This window comes from Dasypus novemcinctus, chromosome Y (assembly GCF_030445035.2).
Source record: "Dasypus novemcinctus isolate mDasNov1 chromosome Y, mDasNov1.1.hap2, whole genome shotgun sequence".
Taxonomy (NCBI): Eukaryota; Metazoa; Chordata; class Mammalia; order Cingulata; family Dasypodidae; genus Dasypus; species Dasypus novemcinctus.
This window is the reverse complement of record NC_092216.1, coordinates 7,970,663-7,990,060: the sequence shown is the minus strand read 5'-3', so window position 1 is coordinate 7,990,060 and position 19,398 is coordinate 7,970,663. Positions and strand designations below refer to the sequence as shown.

The window sequence follows — 19,398 nt, the reverse complement described above, 5'->3', positions numbered from 1 at the left end:
AATGGACTCCTTCTGATCAACCTCCAAATCTGACCTCAGCCTTTGGCTTCCCGAGGTGGGGTGAGCCGCTGCGTTGCTCACGTGCAAGAGAGCAAAGCAGAGTGCGTGTGCACTCAGACGGAGGCTGCTTCCATGAACGGCCGGGGAGTGGAGGCAGGCAAAAGCCAAGTAGAGCCACTTCCTTACCGCAAACCCGGCACGCACACGAGTCGCCCCACTTCTCTTGCGTGCTGGCAGATCCGTGCTGGCTCACTGGGTATCGCAGGAGAGACGATGAGGTTTCAGAGAGCAGGAAGGAGATGGACACATCCCCCCGCCAGGTCCACAAGCCATGATCAGCCTCCCCCAATCCAGCCGGGAGGGGCAGCCATCCAGACTAATTTGGGTGCTAAGGACTCGCCCTGTGTGAGGTGGGTGTGTGCGAGTTGACCGAGCGGAGGTGGAGAGCCACATGTTCGTACAACAGAACCACTTCTCGTCTTTAACATAGTGATAGAAAAATAGGAGAACCTTTAAACACTACGCAGAATCTTGATATTGTAGCGTTCTCCCAAGGCGCAGCTTTTGAGAAACCTGTCTTCTAATATTTCTAATTGACGGGTGAGAAGCAAGTCGCCAGCCTTCCCTGTGAACCCACTTGCCCTGTGAGCCCCCGGCTTCTGGAACGCCAGGGCTACTCCAGGACGGGCTGTCCAGAGACCAGACCCCACCTTTGTGGCCAGGCGGCCTCTTGGATCTTCTGTCCCAGGAGCTGTTGCCACTGCCTCTTGCTGCGGAAATGCTTGGGCCTAGAAACCTGTCTGTTACAGAGGAATCCCTTCTGTTTCCACATTTCTTTCACTAGGGTAGAGGCAGATTTATGGTGAAGCTAATCAATCTTCCTGATGGCACTTCCTGGTTTATACCCAATTGACCTCCTAAAATAGTTCCTTTAAGTCATTTCATCATCTCCTTCATTATCATTTGCCGATCTTCTTTTCATTTTCCACTGCTCCTTTTTTTTTAATTTTAAAAAATATATTTTAATGTAGAGGTTGTAAACTGACAAAACAATCATGCATGTGTAGAATCGCCATACACCGCCCCTTCACCAACACACCACACTGTGGTGGAACATTGGTTACAGTTTAGAAGACAAAATCCTCAGACTTGTACCACCCGCCACGGTCCATAGCATCCATCTGGCACACTCTTTCCATACCCCTGCTCTTACACAGGACACCTTCGGCTCGATGCAAGAATGTTACAGGATTGCTGATAACTAAGTCCGCAGGTGCTGGTATTTTTTCCCTTTCATGTCTGAAGTTCTTAAGAATTGTCTCTAATATTTATGTCAAACGTCGTTACGGCTGATGTTCAGCCAGCTTGACCAGTCTTCTTCCTTGTACATCCCCACTGGACTGATGGGAATTGAAGAGCTATTTCGTTTGTTTTGGAAGTAGGTTTATAGCAATGGGTGCTCCAGCTTATTTTTAACCGTGCTTTTTTGATTCGGGAAAATGTTCATCCAATCCTGACGTTTGGAGACGGATTTTAATAATTTGCATGTGCAAACAGTGCAGAGCAGCCCTCATCTGTGACCAGCTGGAAGAACCGCAGACACGAAGCAGGTCTTGAGGGAAGAACGAGTGTCCTTTCCACGCTCTGCGTTTCCACAAGGAACAGCGTCCTTCCCTCAGTAGCCTTGGTCTCTCTGCCACCCGCTCCTTCCTGGACTGACCTGCGGACAAGGCCCTGAGGTAACAGCTCTGCTTCTTCCCTTCTCCTTCCTGGGAGGCGGCTGGCCCAGGGAGGGCATGAGGGCGTGCGAGCTGGCGGGGCCGGGGCTGGACGTTCGGCCTCCCATCCCCACGCGAGGCGCCGGGCTCCTGCAGCACCGCCCTCAATTGGTGGGAAAGTGAATCTAGGTACTGGGTTCAGTCCGAGCCCACTGTTGATGGGCATCGTCTAACTATCTTCTAACCCAACCTTTAGCAGGAATAAGGTGACTCGTAGCCATCTGTCTACTTTGCTGAGAAAAAGGGGTGTGAATTTTTTTTTTAAGATTTATTTTTTATTTATTTCTCTCCCCTTCGCCCCCACCTCGTCCCAGTTGTCTGTTCTCTGTGTCCATTCGCTGTGTGTTCTTCTGTGTCCGCTTGTATTCTTGTCGGCAGCACCTGGAATCTGTGTCTCTTTCCATTATGTCATTTTGTTGTGTCAGCTCTCCGTGTGTGCGGCACCATTCCTAGGCAGGCTGCACTTTCACACTGGGTGGCTCTCCTTATGGGGTACACTCTTTGCGTGTGGGGTCCTCTATGCAGGGACACCCCTGTGTGACAGGGCACTCCTTGCGCGTATCAGCACTGCGCATGGGCCAGCTCCACACGGGTCAAGGAGGCCCGGGGTTTGAACCGCCGACCTCCCATGTGGTAGACGGACGCTCTATCCATTGAGCCAAATCCACTTCCCAAGGGGCGTGAATTGACAAAGGCCAAAAACCAAAATCCGGCACTGTGCCTTGAGAAACAGACATGAAGTGGAATCTGGGAACTAAATCAACAGGAAGTTCCCCAGGCTTTGAGAAGGGATTGGGCTCCTGGCTTCTGGCTGTGGGATTATCAGGTGGCTCTGTGAGAGGTGAAATTTTCCCTTGGGTGAGTCACGACAGTTCGGGCCTGGAACAAGTAAACGTTTTCACAGTGACGGCTTACCTCAGGAAACACGCTGGCCTGCTCACGCAGGTGTGCGTCTTAGGGCGCAGGGGAGGCTGCTTGCCCTTGAACCACCCAGGTCCTGAGCACAAAGGCCTGCAAAGCCAATGGCTGGGGGAGTCAGAGGCAGCAGAGCTGAGGGAAGGTCTTTATTGCAGGGGAGGAAGAGGGAAAAAAAAAAAAATATATATATATATATATATATATATAAATTCCCATACTCAGATGTTCAGATATTCTAGGGCAGGGAATTGTCAATCATTTGCCTGCTTTTCTTTTAATAAGGTGTTTTCTAGCCAGGTCTTAATGCCAGGATGTTAACTTGTACCTAAGTCCCACGTATGTGGGGGAGCCCAAGAGTGTGAGCGTCAAGCTTTAAAGAAAACTATTTAAGATACCAAGCCTATGGGAAGCAGATTTGGCTCAATGGATAGTGTGTCCACCTACCATATAGGAGTTCCAGCGTTCAAACCCAGGGCCTCCTGACCCATGTGATGAGCCGGCCCATGCGCAGTGCTGATGCGCACAAGGAGTGCCCTGCTATGCAGGGGTGTCCTCCGCGTAGGGGAGCCCCACGCGCAAGGAGTGCGCCCTGTATGGAGAGCCGCCCAGCGCGAAAGAAAGTGCAGCCTGCCCAGGAATGGCGCCGCCCACACAGAGAGCTGACACAGCAAGATGACGCAACCAAAAGAGACACAGATTCCTGGTGCCAGTGGTGCAAGTGGACACAGAAGAACACAGCAAATGGACACAGAGCAGACAATGGGGGAAAGGGAGAGAAAGAAATAAAAAATAGATCTTTGAAGAAAAAAAATACCAAGCCTAGTAGAAAAAAGTAGGCTGCAACCAATCCTGTGGCTTTTAAAGTTGTGTTGTACTTCAGGCATACCGCCCGGAGGAGAGTGTGGAGGTGAAACCTTTTGGATTCCTATCTTCATGCTATTAAGACTCTGTCAGCCCCATGTGGACTAACTTGGCTTTAGACTTGAAAACTATTTAAGCTCTTAAAATGGCTTTAGGTGTTGGAGACTCAATTGTAGCATCACCAGTAGAAGGGTGGTAGATTTGACTTTGATAGAGATACATAGACAGATATTAGATACACCGTCCTTGCTTATAATATAAATAAACTACTTCCTTTTGGAAAAAACAGATGTATTTTTCCATTTGGAAAATCTTTTCCTGTTTTTGAATAATGCTGGTTATCACAACGTAATCCGATGACAATAACTCCATTTCGTGATTCGCCTTTGAAATTATCTGAATTTCACGTTGGAAATCACATACCCACAATTCTCTTCTATTTCAACCCCAGAAGTGAAGGAATCTCCTACAGCACTTCAACGAAGAAAGACTGAACCAATCTGAAGCTTAGGCGAGGGTCTTCTGTGCACACCGGTTTTTATAGGCAGAATTTTGGAGGGACAATGCACTCTCCCCAAAGGAACCCAAGGATTTCAGGAAATTTGGTGGGTACAGTTCCCTTTGACCTAGAAATTTTATAGCTGTGTGGCCCAAACCTGAACAAACCGTGCCTCTACCTTTTATACCTCAGTTAAGTAATTCCTCAGAGCATGAACAGTCGTCTCTGGCTATCATTTTACAGCTTCTGTAAATCAGGGCATCACTGTCGTTAGCCATTTGGATGTAACTCTTACTTTCCTCTCCATTTCTGCTCTACTAGAGATTTCTAAGTCTTTGGCCAACAGCATTGCCTTGTTTCAACAAACTCCAGCTACACTGGCAACTTATTTCAAATATAAACTGATCCAGCTTCTTGCTAAAGGTCAACAAGTATTTGGTAAAATCAGCCAGATTTTCCCAACACATGATATGTCTAGATTCTATGTCTAGGATAACTTTCATAAAAATATTTAGATTTTATCATGTTTATTGAATGTGTATCATGTTACTCTGTGAGAGGTAAGTAAAACCAAAAGAAAATACCATTATCATCAAAATATAAATATTGGTTACCTTTATGGCCCTACTAGGTGCTTATACTAAAATATTCTCTTCTTTTTTTTAAGGTTTTTATTTAATTTAATGTATTTATTTTCACTCCACCCCTTCATTGTTTGCACTTGCTGTGTGTCTTTAGGAAGCACCAGGAACTGAACCCAAGACCTCCAATGTGTGAGGGAGGCGCCTAATTGCTTGAGCCACTTCCGTACCCTCATTTTGTTTCATCTTTCATTATGTTTTTTCTTCTTGTGTCTCTTGTTGCATCAGCTTGCTGCACCAGCTTGCCATGCCTGTCAGGTCAGCTTGCTGTCTTGCCTGCTTTCTTTAGGAGGCACCAGGAACCTCTGCTCCCTGCTTTGCTGTGTCTCTTGTTATGTTTTTTCCCCCTTGTATCCCTTGTTGCGGCATCTTGTGTCAGCTTGCTGTGCCTGCCTGTCGCACCAACTCGCTCTCTTCTTTAGGAGGCACCGGGAACCAAACCAGCGACCTCCTGTGTGGTAGGCGGGAGCTCAGTCACCTGAGCCACGTCTGCTTCCTGATATCCAGAGGTCGTGACACCTGCCTACCCATGGCCCCCGCCAGGCGCCTCTGCCATGAGCACAGCTGTGCTGGGCTCTCGAGGTAACAGGTGTACCTTGTCCTCTGCACTGTGCACGCATTCTGTGCGTTAGTGGAGTGAGGCTCCGTATTCCTTCAGCATTGCCCTGATTGAAGGGTTCCGCAGCAGCACTGCCTGGTAGGGCTGCTCAGCAGACACAGCTCCTTCCTTTCCTTTCTTTTCCTTATACTTGGACCCCTCCTCTTTCATCAAAATGAGTCCCAGTAGACCCGACTGGAGAACGGACTTGAGGTGCAATAATTCCTTTACTTGGGAATAGCTTCTCTGGAAACTCTGTGACTTTGGACAGGGCCAAACCGGTCTTTCTGACTTCCCTTCCCCTCAGGTTCCTTTAGACCTTCATGCAAGCCTGTTCCCAGGAGAGCTTCCCCACTTCCAGACAGATCTGTCCAGAAGCCAGTGGGATTAGCCTAGGGTTCAGTTGCATCTCCTACCCCATATGGCGAACCTGCAAATGCCACACATGCAAAATAAAACGTGGCAGCCCAAAATGCAACAGGTCTTTCCAGCCTAGGCAGTAATTTAATGACCCTCTCTATTCATGTCAAAGTACAAGAACCATATACCCATCCTACTGGAAATGCAAACCCAGCCGTAGTCAAAAATGTAGGACGCATTCAAGTTGAATGACTGATGCAACCTTTGGACTGGAGTGGCCTGAGACCGAGGCTTCCCATCATCCTGGGGCTTTAATTGTGGCTGCTGATAAGTGTCCATAATGGGGTGCATTGACTTAGCATACGAGATTAGGGACGTAATAAACTACATGGAAGGAAGACTGAAGCACGGAAGTCAGAAATACGGGCGAGGTCAAAAGTGGAGGATGGATCTTGAAAGTTAAAAGAGATACGAGAAAACAAGTCCCAGCAATGCCAGTGCCATTTGTGTGTGAACAAAGAGAACTCTGAGTCCCAAGAGCCCTGAACGTGGGACTGTAATTTTATGTCTGTCTGCCCAGCTATGCAAAGACAAAATTACTGCAGAAAGCAACCACTGAAATTCACCACGTTGTCAAGCAAATGGCTCCATAGTGATGAGTATGCTCTGATCGAAGGGCTGTTGAAAAACCTCCCACGGCACCAGTGTAACAGTCTGTTTGCGTAATCACATATTCATTTCAGCAGTGAGAGGTGCACTGGTATTTAAATTACCTGGAGAATTCAGTTGTGTGGTATTGCCTCTCTCCTTGATGAATCAATCATATTGCCTGATTAAATAATGACTCATAATTCAATTTACCATGAAACACTGGAATATAAAACATGAACCCTGGAAGTTTCCTAAGTGGCACACTGGGATTTGCCATCCATTGCTAAAGCCATCTCCCAGGCCAGTATGGTATCCACAAAACACACATGGGTTCGGAGATTTTGCAAAGATCTGTAAGAATGCTGCTGGATGTGTAATTAACTAGATGTGTAATTTTTTAAAAATATGCTGATAGGGTTTTATTGGGGTATAATTTGAAGACAGTAAAAAACACTAGTCTTAAAGAAAAGACTTAATCGATTCTTGCAAAGGTTTGCACTTTGACAGCTGACACTCAAGTCAAAATGTTGGAGATTTGGAGCGGATGTGGCTCAAGCAGTTGGGCACCCGCTTCCCACATGGGAGGTCCCGGGACCTTCTCAAGAAGATAAATGGACACAGCCAGCAGACAACGAGCTGACATAATGAGCAGACGACAACCAGACACAACAAACAGACGAGGGGGCCATCTCCGGTGGGGATGGGAATGTTGGACATTCATTACCAGGGAAATTCCCTCATGCCCCTTTCTGGTCAAACGCCCCGTCCAGAGGCTAACAATAATCTCAATTCTATCACAAGTTACATGAGTTCTCTAAGTCACAATTTCTCCATTTGTCTTTCAGATCTGGTACAGATTAAGTGAGAGGCCACAGCTAATTTCTCTGGTGTGTGAGTGATACTCTTTCTTTCAACACATATAAAAATAAAATTTAAGAAGTATTTGGTAGGACGTAGTTTAAACTTGGCTCGTTTCTGTTTAACTTAAGCCGTTGTCGTCGACTCTCTGCCCCCAGGCTTACATCTCCCTTTCTGACAGAGAAGAAAGGCCCTCCACTTTATTCCTACTGCCCTTGCCTGATTCCCAGAGCTCTGTGCCCATCTCTCCATGGAAGTCACCCCACCCCAAAGAACGAGGAAAAGGAGGAGCGGAAATGCAAGCCTTGCCTTGGGTAAAGCTGAAAAAAGTGTGTCACCTCAAAACACAAGGCATCGGAGGCAGTGAGGTCAACGGGGAGGGAGGAAGATGCCCAGAGAGGACGCGCAAGGCGCCGGGAGGCCTGGGGGCGCCACGTGGGGGCCACAAGCCCCTGTGCAGGGTGCTGGGGGGGGAGGCAGCAGGGGCGCTGAGCCGGGGAGCAGCCCCACCGCCTGCGGGAGGGACGCTGGCCCGGGCCAGCCGCCCACATGTCCCCACGCAGCCGGGACGCGGGCGCTCTGCGGCAGAGCCTGAGGACCCTTCCCGGGACCAAATGGGCACGAGCGCCTCTGCCTAGGAACAAGGTGTGTTAGGCAGCTGTTTCCTCCTGACGGGGCTCTCTCGTTTCCAAGGACGCAATTTCCAAAGTGTCACTGCAGAGTCCATACATTTTCACAATACTTAATATTTTGTGATGGAATATTTATCTGTGTATGTGTTTGTTTATTGTCTATTCATCTGTCTGTCTCCTTCTAGAATATAAGCTCACTAAGGCAGGTGATTGTTTTGTTCACTAAGAAAGCACCAATAGTTTATCCAATGCCTAGCACAAATTACTTTGGGTTCAACAAGTAAACATTAAATGAGTAATACTTTTTGATAAGAACTTAAGAATGCAAATATTTACCAACTGTCTACACTCTCTGTATTAGTCAGGGTTCTCTAGGGAAACTGACTCAACAAGAGGGATCTGTCAATAGTATGTGAGTCTACAGAGCCTCTCTCACAGCCGTGGGGATGCACAAGTCCAGGTTCCGCAGGCTGCAACCAGGGGCTGCCGTGAAAGTCCAGCGAAGGTTCTTGACGAGTTCTGGGAGATGCTGGCTGTCCAAGGACAAGCTGGGAAATTCTCTCCCAATGCTGGAATCACTTCCCCTTTTAAGGCATTCAGCCGATTGGGTTAAGTGTCCCTCACTGCTGATGGCAGTCTCCGTGATTGATGTAATTATAACCAGCTAGCTATGATTTACCGCTGCAGTAAAGTCCATAAATGCCCTTGTGTTACAGTTAGCCCAGTGCTTGCTTGTCCAAACAACTGAGCACAATTACCTGGCCGAGTTGACACAACAGCCTAACCATCACACCATCCATCTTTTCCTTTAAGGTTTCTGCCTTTGAATTCATGCTAAATCCATTCTACCTTAAAATTAATAGAAATATGTATCCTTCTCTTTGGGGGATTATTCTTATAGCTGGAAGGGTAACCACGTATTTTTACTGTTCCAGCCATAAGAATCCAAACCTGGCTCTTTCTGGATCAAAGAAGAAACTGATGGACACACCTGGAGAAGAAATTGAGGTTAGTCTCTTCTGGATGAATCATCTAAAGTTCAGGCACACCAGTGTGCATACACGTGGTAAACTCCTCAGGAGCTCTGGGCTCCTGGCCCGTAGCCTGGGTGAGAGTGTAGAGTTTCATGTCACAATACCTGGGTTTCAATCCTGTGTCTGGCTTGAATTTGGGCCTGATAATTTACCTTGCTTCAGTTTTCTCAAATGAAAAGTGAGGATAACAGCACTTATATGCTTAAATAAAGTATGTAATAAAATAAATTAGAGCAATGCTTGTCCATAATAAATGCAAAAACATTTCTAATTATTATTATTACTGCTACTACTATAAACTGGCTTTTCTTTTCCAGACAATTTACATGATTCACAGAGAGGTTACTAATTTTAATCCTGGTAACTTGTGTTAAGAAAATATCACTGTGTGTTAGAGGAGATGATTAAAGACCACACACACACCATACACACACACACACACACACACCTGAAAAACATGGTACCACCTTTACAAACGGAAGCAAATTATATTGCAAACATTTATGTTTTACCAAATTAGACAACACTGAATTGTCAGTTGTTTATTACAAAATGAGGTGGCTCCATATATGTAGACAGTAGAATTCTGTAATATTTTATTATTTTTCCCAACCTTGACCAAATATTGTGTCTCAGCAGGAGCTACTCTGGTCCTATTCTCCTTGGGCCCTGTCGCATCAGCCGGTCCTCTTCACCCTTGGATGCTGATGGCAGGGGCCACCTTCCCTCAATACTGTTCAGTCTTCTTTATAGGGAAGCGGACGTGGCTCAACCGATAGAGCGTCCGCCTTCCTTAAGGGAGGGGCCAGGGTTCAATCCCCAGGGCCTCATAACCCGTGTGGAGCTGGCCCACGCGCAGTGCTGCTGTACACAAGGAGTGCCATGCCACTCAGGGGTGTCCCCACATAGGGGAGCCCTATGTGCAAGGAGTGCGCCCTGCAAGGAGAGCCGCCCTGCATGAAAAAAGCGCAGCCTGCCCAGCAGTGGCGCTGCACACATGGAGAGCTGACACAGCAAGATGATGCAACAAAAAGGAGACGTAGTTTCCCAGTGCCGCTGACAATGCAAGTGGACACAGAAGAACACGCAGTGAATGGACACAGAGAGCAGACAACAGGGGAGAGGAGGAGGGAGAGAAATCAATAAAAATAAACCTTTAAAAAAATACTGTTCAGTCTTCTTTATGAACCCTTGTTCTTCCTTCCACTGCTTATAAACAGTCTACCTCACAGCTAGAACTTTGCTGCTGTTCTCTTCCCCCCTTTTCACACTATCCCTCCATGATCTTGAGCTTGGTACTAGCTCTAGCTTCCTCCTTTACCATTTCCCAAAGTTGCATCTGCAGTTCAAATGCCGCTCCTGAACTGGAAGTTGCTGTTCAGGGTATCCTAAGCACAGTTATCTGCTTCCTTTCTAAGAACACCATCCTCTGTATTTTCCCTTTCACTGAATGACTCTACTACCTCCCTCCCTGCCCAAGGTAGAAAAAATGGGAATCATCCTCAACAGCTTTCTTTTCCTGAATTGAGCATCTCCAGTCCAGCATCCCCCACAGGTCATGGTGTACCAGCCCCTGGCATGGGTCAGACTAAATGGTCAAGTAGTCCTGAATTAACGACTTAAAATTCTGTCACAGCTTATGGTGGGAAACCAAATAATTTGCAGATTCAGTCCTTAAGTTGCTGCGTTCAGTGTAGTTTGTTAGAGCTTAGAAGCAGAGACCTGATGATAGTGTATATGGCGGCCTTCAGTGTCGCTGGGAAACTGTCTAAGTGATGCTAACTTCGTCCTGCCCTGTTCTGACCAACCTGGCCTTCTCTATAATTCTCAAGCCTTCAGGCCCTTTCACATAGTCGGCACATGCACATGGCCTTAGCTCTATCTGGAGTAACATTTCATAGTTCTTTGTGGTGTTAAGTGTTTCTCTGACTTAGGTCTTATATTCAGATTGCGTTTTTCTGATCACCCTTTCAAAGGCTGATCTCTCTGGGAGGCTCTATTCTGTCATCCCGCTTTTAATTTTCTTCCCCTCTTGGTATTTATCGCAGCCCACCGTTGATATTTTTACTCATGTGTTCACTTCCTTGGTCTAACATCCATTAAAATGAAAGCTCTTTAAGGGCAGCCCGTGGTTTATCTTGTTCTCTCGCTTCCCTAACACGCAGCAGGTGTTCAGTCTGTTTGCCAAGTGAATTCATAAAAAAACTTCCCATGCTTTGAAAAGCAAATTCTGTCTTCTGTTGACCACATTGAGCTCTACATCTTCCTGCACCCTCCAAGAACATAAGGATTCACACTGTGCTTGGGAACTCCATAAATACTTGACACAGGAAGAAAGGTCACCTGCCCTCTGAGACAGTGGTTCCTGCATGCCTGGCCACTCTCTTTAAATTTGCCACCGTTAGCACTGAAATAGAGAATGACACCGAATTTTAATATAACCGTATCAAAACAGTATTCTGTTACAAAATGTACTAAGAAGGAAGAATCTTTGAGATGGGGAATAACTGGTTAACAGAGCTCAAGGAAAAGAAAGGTCAAAGTCATTCTAAAATTTTCTATCTGGAGCATTTGGAAATAAGTGGTGACTTCATAGCACACAGAAGGAAATTGGCCTTAGGCGGAAAAAAATCATACCAAAAACCACTTTTTATTCTCCATTCTTAATTAAGATTTATAGAAGTAATAACAATTTAAGCAAGACCCGTTATGAAGATTCAGTACCTGGTTTCTGCAGTGTTTACAGCGGTCTCGGCATCAAGTAGTGCCTTTAGGTTGTCTCTAGATGAGGAAAAAATAGGAGAGATGCACCAGGCGCATAAATGACGGGTGAATTCCCACCCAACGACCTCATCACTTGTTTGAATCACCTTTAATAATCCAAGAGAGAAAAGTGTGCCTCTGTATGGGGGCAAGGAACTCAGGCGTCCTTTCTTCTGGAAAGCATCCTCACTATCGCCGACCTGCCTGCCGTGATGACCATTTGCGATCAGGGTAGCGGAACCTCCCCTCAAGGACGCCCGCTGGGAGCATCGCGGCTTTCTCTGAGCTCTCGCCCTCCTCCTGAGCAGGAGACGACTGCAGCGTCCAACAAGCCCAGGCTGCGGCAGCGGAGCATCCGCCCCTCCTTGGCAGCCAGAGCAGAAAGCCAGCCAGCAAGAGAGCCAGAAGGCAAACCAGTCGACGCCTAGACAGCCAAGGGCTGCCACGCCGCACCTGAGGGGGGACCCTGACCTTCAGCTAGCCCGCCGGTGTGGTGAGGCTTCCCTGCCCCTCGTGCTAAGTTCAGAACAGCAGGGGAGAGCTACCTCCCTCTTGCCTCCCCTCAGGCAAATAAAACGCACCTCTCTCCTGAGTGCGAGTCTCAGGCCATTACACAGTGCTGTGAACCTCTGCCCACAGGCTTTAGAGACTGCAGCAGACCTCGCAAAAGTGGGTCTGCCCACGGCCCTTCAAAGGAAGCCTCCTTGACCTCCAGCACCGACCTAAGTCGTTTCCCTCACACTGTGTAATATATGCAAACATAAACTGATGGCAAAGTCCCTGATAAAACACTATCTTAAAGAACCAAAGGGAGGGAAGCGGACTTGGCCCAGTGGTTAGGGCGTCCGACTACCACATGGGAGGTCCGCGGTTCAAACCCCAGGCCTCCTTGACCTGTGTGGAGCTGGCCCATGTGCAGTGCTGATGCGCGCAAGGAGTGCCTGCCATGCAGGGGTGTCCCCCGCGTAGGGGAGCCCCACGTGCAGGGAGTGTGCCCCGTAAGGAGAGCTGCCCAGCATGAAAGAAAGTTCAGCCTGCCCAGGAGTGGCACAGCACACACGGAGAGCTGACACAAGATGACACAGCCAAAAGAAACACAGATTCCCGTGCCACTGACAACAACAGAAGTGGACAAAGAAGACGCAGCAAACAGACACAGAAAACAGACAACTGGAGTGGGGAGGGGAGAAGGGGAGAGAAATAAATAAATCTTAAAAAAAAAAAGTTACTAGAGATTTATTTTAAAAAAAAGAACCATTGGGAAATTAGGAAATACCTTGCAGAGAATGAAAATGAAAACAACATAGAAAACTTATGAAATGCAGCAAAGGCAGGGCTGAAATACACTAAAAGAGAAGAAAGTTCTTAAATTGGAGAACTAACCCCACACCTGGAAAAAGAACAGCAAACTGAATCCAAAGCAAGCTGAAGGAAGGAAATAACAGAGATTAAAGGAGACATGAATGTTAAAGAGAATAAAACAAAAACAATAGAATTAACAAAACCAAAAGTGAAATCTTAAAAAAAAAAAAGAAATCTACAAACCATTAGCTAGAACAACAAAGAAAAAGAGAGCAAGGATGCAAATAACAAAAATCAGCAATGAAAGGGAGGACATAATTACTCCACAGAAATAAAAGGGATAACATGAGGATAATATGAAAAACTATGTGCCAAGAAATTACAAACCCTAGAAAAAAAAATGAATAAATTCCTAGAAATAGACAAAGTACCTACACTGACTGAAGAGGAAATAAAATATCTCTAATATTAATAACAAATATGTATTATAATAACAAATAAGGAGATCAAATTGGTCATCAAAAGCCTCCCAACCAGGTAAAACCCCGAACCTAGCATTCCAAGAAGAATTAACACCAATCCTTCTCAAATACTTCCCAAAAACTGAAGAGGAGGAAAGCCTCCTAACTCATTCTGTGAGGCCCACATCACCTGCATACCAAAGCCTGCTGAAGAAACCACAAGAAAAAAAAGTACAGACCAATGTTCTTTATGAATATAGATGCAAAAATCCTCAACAAAATGTTACCAGGCCAAATCCAAAAACACATTTAAAAAAGTATACAACATGACCAGGTGAAATTTATCCCAGGTATCAAAGCGTGGTTCAACATAAGAAAATGAATGTAATACACCACATTAATAGAACAAAAGGGGAAAAGAAAAAATACATGATCATCTACACTGACTCCAGAAAGATATTTAACAAAACCCAGAATATCTTTTTGATAAAAACACTTAAAAAACTAAGAGTAGAAAGAAACTTCCTCAACATGATAAAAAACATGTATGAGAAACCAACAGCTAACATCATTCTTAATGGCAAAAGACTGAATGCTTTCCCTCTTTAATCAAGAACAAGACAAGGACTTCCAGGAAGGTGGTGGACTATAAAGATATAGGACTCTCTTCTCTCCCAGAAAAATAGCTAGAGGACAGGCAGCAATGGCCTGGAAAAGATCTTCTAGGGTTTAGGACACCAGGGGAAGGCTGGACACCACCCAGAAGAGAGAAGGGAAAAATAAAAGAATTGCAATGGCGAAACTGTGAGTTCAAAGTGGCAGCTACGACCAGTGCCCTCCACGCAAAAGACACTTTTGAATACTCGAGCCTCTGGGCCAGCAGCTACAGACAAAGGGGACCCCAGGGATCCGCCTTCCAGGAAAGGGAAGAGAGGGACACAGCCAGAGTCGGACTCAGCTTCTGACCCGCAGATTTGGTCTGCTGTGTCCCAGGAGCCCTTCCAGGCCAGGTGGGGCTGGGCTGTCATTTGGGAGACAACTCAGGACTAAAGTGATCCGACCCGCTCAGTATTCCTCTCCACTAACCGGGACTGATTGCCGAGGACACGGGAGTGAAATTATTTCCTGCCTTGGAAAAGGGAGGGGGCAAAGGTTGGAGAACTGCCTCTGAGAAAGTTTGAATTACGATGCTTTTAGCCCCCAGGCAGGAACCGCTATCATGTGGATCCAGTCCCTGTTGCAGCAAATACACTCCCACCAGGCACTGTTCTGAGAGGGCTGTCAAAGATCACCATCTGCTGGCAGACCAAGGAAGTGCACACAAGGAAATTGAAAGTAAATAAGAAGGGTTTTTATAGCCTCCTTCCCCAAGAACCTAGGACGTGAGTCTGCATCCCATTACTGGGTCCAGAGCAACTAATAGGGACAACTTTAAAGACCCAGGTTGAACCAAGAATCAAAGAAGAGCAATAACACACAGCCTCCCACCACTAAATGCCCATGAAAGAGCAAGAAATTGAGCATCTTTAGTAAACACACCACCCTAATCAGTTGCCTAGACATCAGCAAAAAAAAAAAAAAAAAAAACAACAACAAAAAACAAACCACTACTAGCCATACTAAGAAACTGGAAGATGTGGCCCAAGAAAAGGAATATATCAAAGCCCCAGAAGAGATGCAGGATTTGAGACCACTAATTAATGAGATGTACACGAATTTCCCAAATCAAATTAATGAGTTGAAAGACAATGTGGCTAAAGAGATAAACAATATCAAGAAGACATTCAGCAGGAAGTGGATATGGCTCAACTGATAAAGCATCCACCTACCATATGGAAGGCCCAGGGTTCAAACCCAGGGCCTCCTGACCCCTGTGGTGAGCTGACCCATGCGCAGTGCTGCTGCACACAAGGAGTGCTGTGCCATGCAGGGGCTCCCCCCATGTAGGGGTGCCCCATGCATAAGGAGTGTACCGCACAAGGAGAGCCATCCTGCATGAAAAAAATTAGCGCAGCCCGCGCACATGGCACCACACATATGGAGAGCTGATGCAGCAAGATGACACAACAAAAAGAGACACAGATTCCCGATGCCACTTTACAGGAATGCAAGCAGACATAGAAGAACACACAGTGTATGGACACAGAGAGCAGAAAACGGGGGGGGGGGGGGGGGAGAAAGAAAATTAAAAAGATATATGTTTTTTTTTTAAAAGAAGACATTCAGCAACCACAAAGAAGAATTTGAAAACCTGAATAGAAAAACAACAGAACTCATGGGGTGAAAGACATGATAGTTGAGATTTAAAAAAACATATTAGAGGCATACAACAGCAGGCTCGAAATATAGAAGGAAAAGTAAGTGATACTGAAGAAAGAACAGCTGAAATTGAAGAGAGAAAAGAATGGAAAAATTTGAGCAGGGGCTCAGGGAATTGAATGACAAAATGAAACACAACAACATATATGTCATGGGAGTTCCAGAAGGAGACGAGAAGGGAAAAGGGCCAAAAGGAGTACTTGAGGAAATAATAAGTGAAAATTTGCCAACTATCATGAAAGAAATGAACTTACATGTCCAAGAAGCACAGCATACCAATAAATCTGAATAGACCCACTGCAAGACACTACTCAGAATGTTAAACATCAAAGATAAAGGGAAAATTCTGAGAGCAGCAAGGGAGAAGCAAACCATCACATACAAGGGATGCCCAGTAAGAATCAGTGTGGATTTCTCATCAGAAATCATGGAGGCAAGAAGATAGTGGTATGATACAATTAGGATAATGAAAGAGAGAAACTGCCAGCTGAGAATTCTTTATCCAGTAAAATTTTCCTTCAAATATGAAGGTGAATATAAACTAGTCACAAACAGAAAGTAAGAGAGTTCATAAAAAATAATCACCTTTGCAGGAAATATTAAAGGAAGCCTTAGATCCTGAAAGAAGAAGATAGGAGAGAGAGGCTTGGAGGAGAGAAAAGAAGAAAGAATAGCAGAAAGGATAGTGAAAAGATTAAATAGAAAGATGAAAATAAGATATGACATATGAAAACCAAAGAATAAAATGGTGGAAGTAAATAATGCATTTACAGTAATATCATTGAATGTGAATGGATTAAACTCCCCAGTCAAAAGATGTAGGCTAACAGAATGAATAAATGGGTTATCCATATGCTGCTTACAAGAGACTCGTGTTAGACCCAGGGACACAAAGAGGCTGAAAGTGAAAGGTTGGAAAGGGAACTCCAAAAAAGAGCAGGGGTAGCTATACCAAAATTAGACAAAACAGACTTTAAATGCAAAAAAGTTATAAAAGAAACAGAAGGCCATTATATATTCACAAAAGGGATAATATCAAAAATTGAAGAGGAGGGAAAATTACCCAACACATTTTATGAAGCCCAGATCACCATAATACCAAAGCCAGATAAAAACACTACAAGAAAACAAAATTATGGACCAATCTCTCTAATGAACATAGATGCAAAATTTCTCAACAAAATACTTGCAAATCAAATCCAACTGCATTGTGTATTCACACGATGGAATATTATGCAGCTGTAAGAAGAAAGGAAGGCATATGACAACAAGGATGAACCTGGGGGATACTATGTTGAGTGAAGCAAGCCAGACACAAAAGGACAACTACTGTATGATTGTGCTACTATGAACTAAATATTGGGACTTTGATTTGTCTTAAATGATATTACAGGGTCAGATGCTGAACTCTATACATCCTGCCATAACCCACTGAATGTACTGGGGGAGATTGTGAACTACGGGGTAAACTATTATCCATGTGGTGCAGCAGTGCTCCAAAATGTGTTCGCCGAGTGCAATGAGTGTGCCACAATGATAGGGGAGGTTGTTGGTGTGGGAGGAGTGGGGTGGAGGGTGGGGGATATATGGAACGTCTTATATTTTTTAATGTAACTTTTTTTATGATTATATATCTTCAAAAAAATACAATTTACATAAATGATGGGATGGGGAGTGGGTTATATAGGAACCTCATGTTTTTTATGTTATTTTAATGTAACGTTCTTTGTGATTTATTAACTTTAATAAAGAAGTGTAAAAAATATATTGTGTAACATATTGTATGATTCCATTTATATAACATGTAAATATAAATCAATTTATAAAGATGAAATTAGATTAGCAGTTATGTACGGCTAGGAAAGGATGCTTAGTGGTGTGGAGTTTTCTTTTTGGAAAGAAATGGTTCTAAAATTTTTTATGGTGATAAATACACAACACTGTGACTGTACTAAAAGCCATTGATTATACACTTTAGATAGATTGTATGATATGTGAACATATCTCAATAAAACTGCTTAGTAAATAAATAATTGTGCAAGAATAGCCAGAAATAGCAGAATTGTTCAGTAGGGGAAACAGAGAGATTGACAGGTGAAAAATCTCCTTGTTTATTTGTTTGTCTTTTACTTGTTTAGTATTATTATTGAAATGATGAAAATGTCTGAATAATGATTGATGTGATGAATGCACAACTATGTGATTATACTAAATACCGTTGATGGTACACTTTGAATAAATTGTATGCTTTATTAATATGTACCAATAAAACTGATTTGTTTTTTTTTCTAAAGAACAAGACAAGCATGCCCACTGTTACCACTGTTATTCAACAATGTACTAGAGTACCAGCAAGGGCAATTAGGCAAGAAAAGGAAATAAAGCTCATCAAAATTGGAAAGGAATAATTAAAACTTCTCCTATTCACAGATGACATGATCCTATGTAAAGAAATTTATTTAAAAATCCACAGCTAAGCTACTAGAGCCAATAAATGCATTCAGCAAAGTGGTGGGGTACAGGATCAATATGCAAAACTCTTCAAAGTTTCTATGCATCTAGTAATGAACAATCTGAAGAGGAAATCTAGAAAAAAAAACTCCACTTACAATAGCAACTAAAAGAATAAAATATATAGTGATAAATGTAGTTGAGGATGTAATAGACTGGTGCACAAAGAAAATTACAAAACAATGCTCAAAGAAATCAAAGAAGTCCTAAGTAAATGGAAGGACATTCCATGTTCATTTATTGGAAGACTAAATATTGCTAAGAAGTCAGATTTACCCAAAGTGATTTACAGATTTCATGCAATCCCAATCATTCCTTGAAGAAATGGAAATGCCAATCATCAAATTTACACGGAAGGATACAGGGCCCCAAATAGCTAAAATGGTCTTGAAAAGTAAAAGCAAAGTTGGAGAACTCACACTTCCTGACTTTAAAACTTATTACCAAGCTACGTTGGTCAAAACAGTATGATAACAGCCCAAGGATGAACATATTGACCAATGGAATCAAACCAGGAAATCAGAAGTAGACCCTCCTATCTATGACAAATTGATTTTGACATGAGTGTCAAGATCACTCAGTGGGGAAAGAATAGTCACTTCAACAAATGGTTTTAGGAAAACTGGATATCATCATGGAAAAGAATGAAGGTGGGCCCCTACTTAGCACCGTATAAAAAAAAACTCAAAATGTATTAAAGACCTAAATATAAGAGCCAGAACTATAAAACTCCTAGAAGATATAGTAGGGAAGCATCTTCGGGCCCTTGTGTTATGCAATGGTTTCTTGACTTTACCCCAAAAGCAGAAGCAACAAACCAAATATAGTTAATGAAACTCCATCAAAATTAAACACTTTGGTGCATCGAAGCACTTTATCATGAAAGTGAAAAGACAATCCACAGAAAGGGAAAAAATATTTGGAAACTACATATCTGATAAGGATTTAATATCTAGAATATATAAAGAAATCCTACAAGTCAAGAACAAAAAGTCAAACAACCCTATTAAAAATGGGCAAAAGACTTGAGTAGACATCTCTCCAAAGAAAATATAGAAATGGCCAATAAGCACATGAAAAGAAGATCAACGTCATTAGCCATTAGGGAAATGCAAATAGAAACCTCAGTGAGATACCATTTCACACCCACTGGAATGGCTACTATAAAAAGAAGACAGAAAAAAACAAATGTTGGAGGTGATATGGAGAAAT

The 19,398-nt window shown here is 44.0% G+C and overlaps 2 long non-coding RNA genes across 2 annotated transcripts in view; one reads left to right on the top strand and one right to left on the bottom strand.

The window, feature by feature from the left end:
• The window catches only part of LOC105746872 (uncharacterized), a 105,311-nt gene that overhangs the window by 67,726 nt on the left and 18,187 nt on the right, over positions 1-19,398 (bottom strand). The window lies entirely within an intron of this gene.
• Positions 1,184-9,995, top strand: LOC101445974 (uncharacterized). The gene is made up of 5 exons (XR_009184488.2): positions 1,184-1,739; positions 4,009-7,193; positions 7,323-7,478; positions 8,732-8,804; positions 9,470-9,995. It is a non-coding gene; the product is annotated as an uncharacterized lncRNA (long non-coding RNA).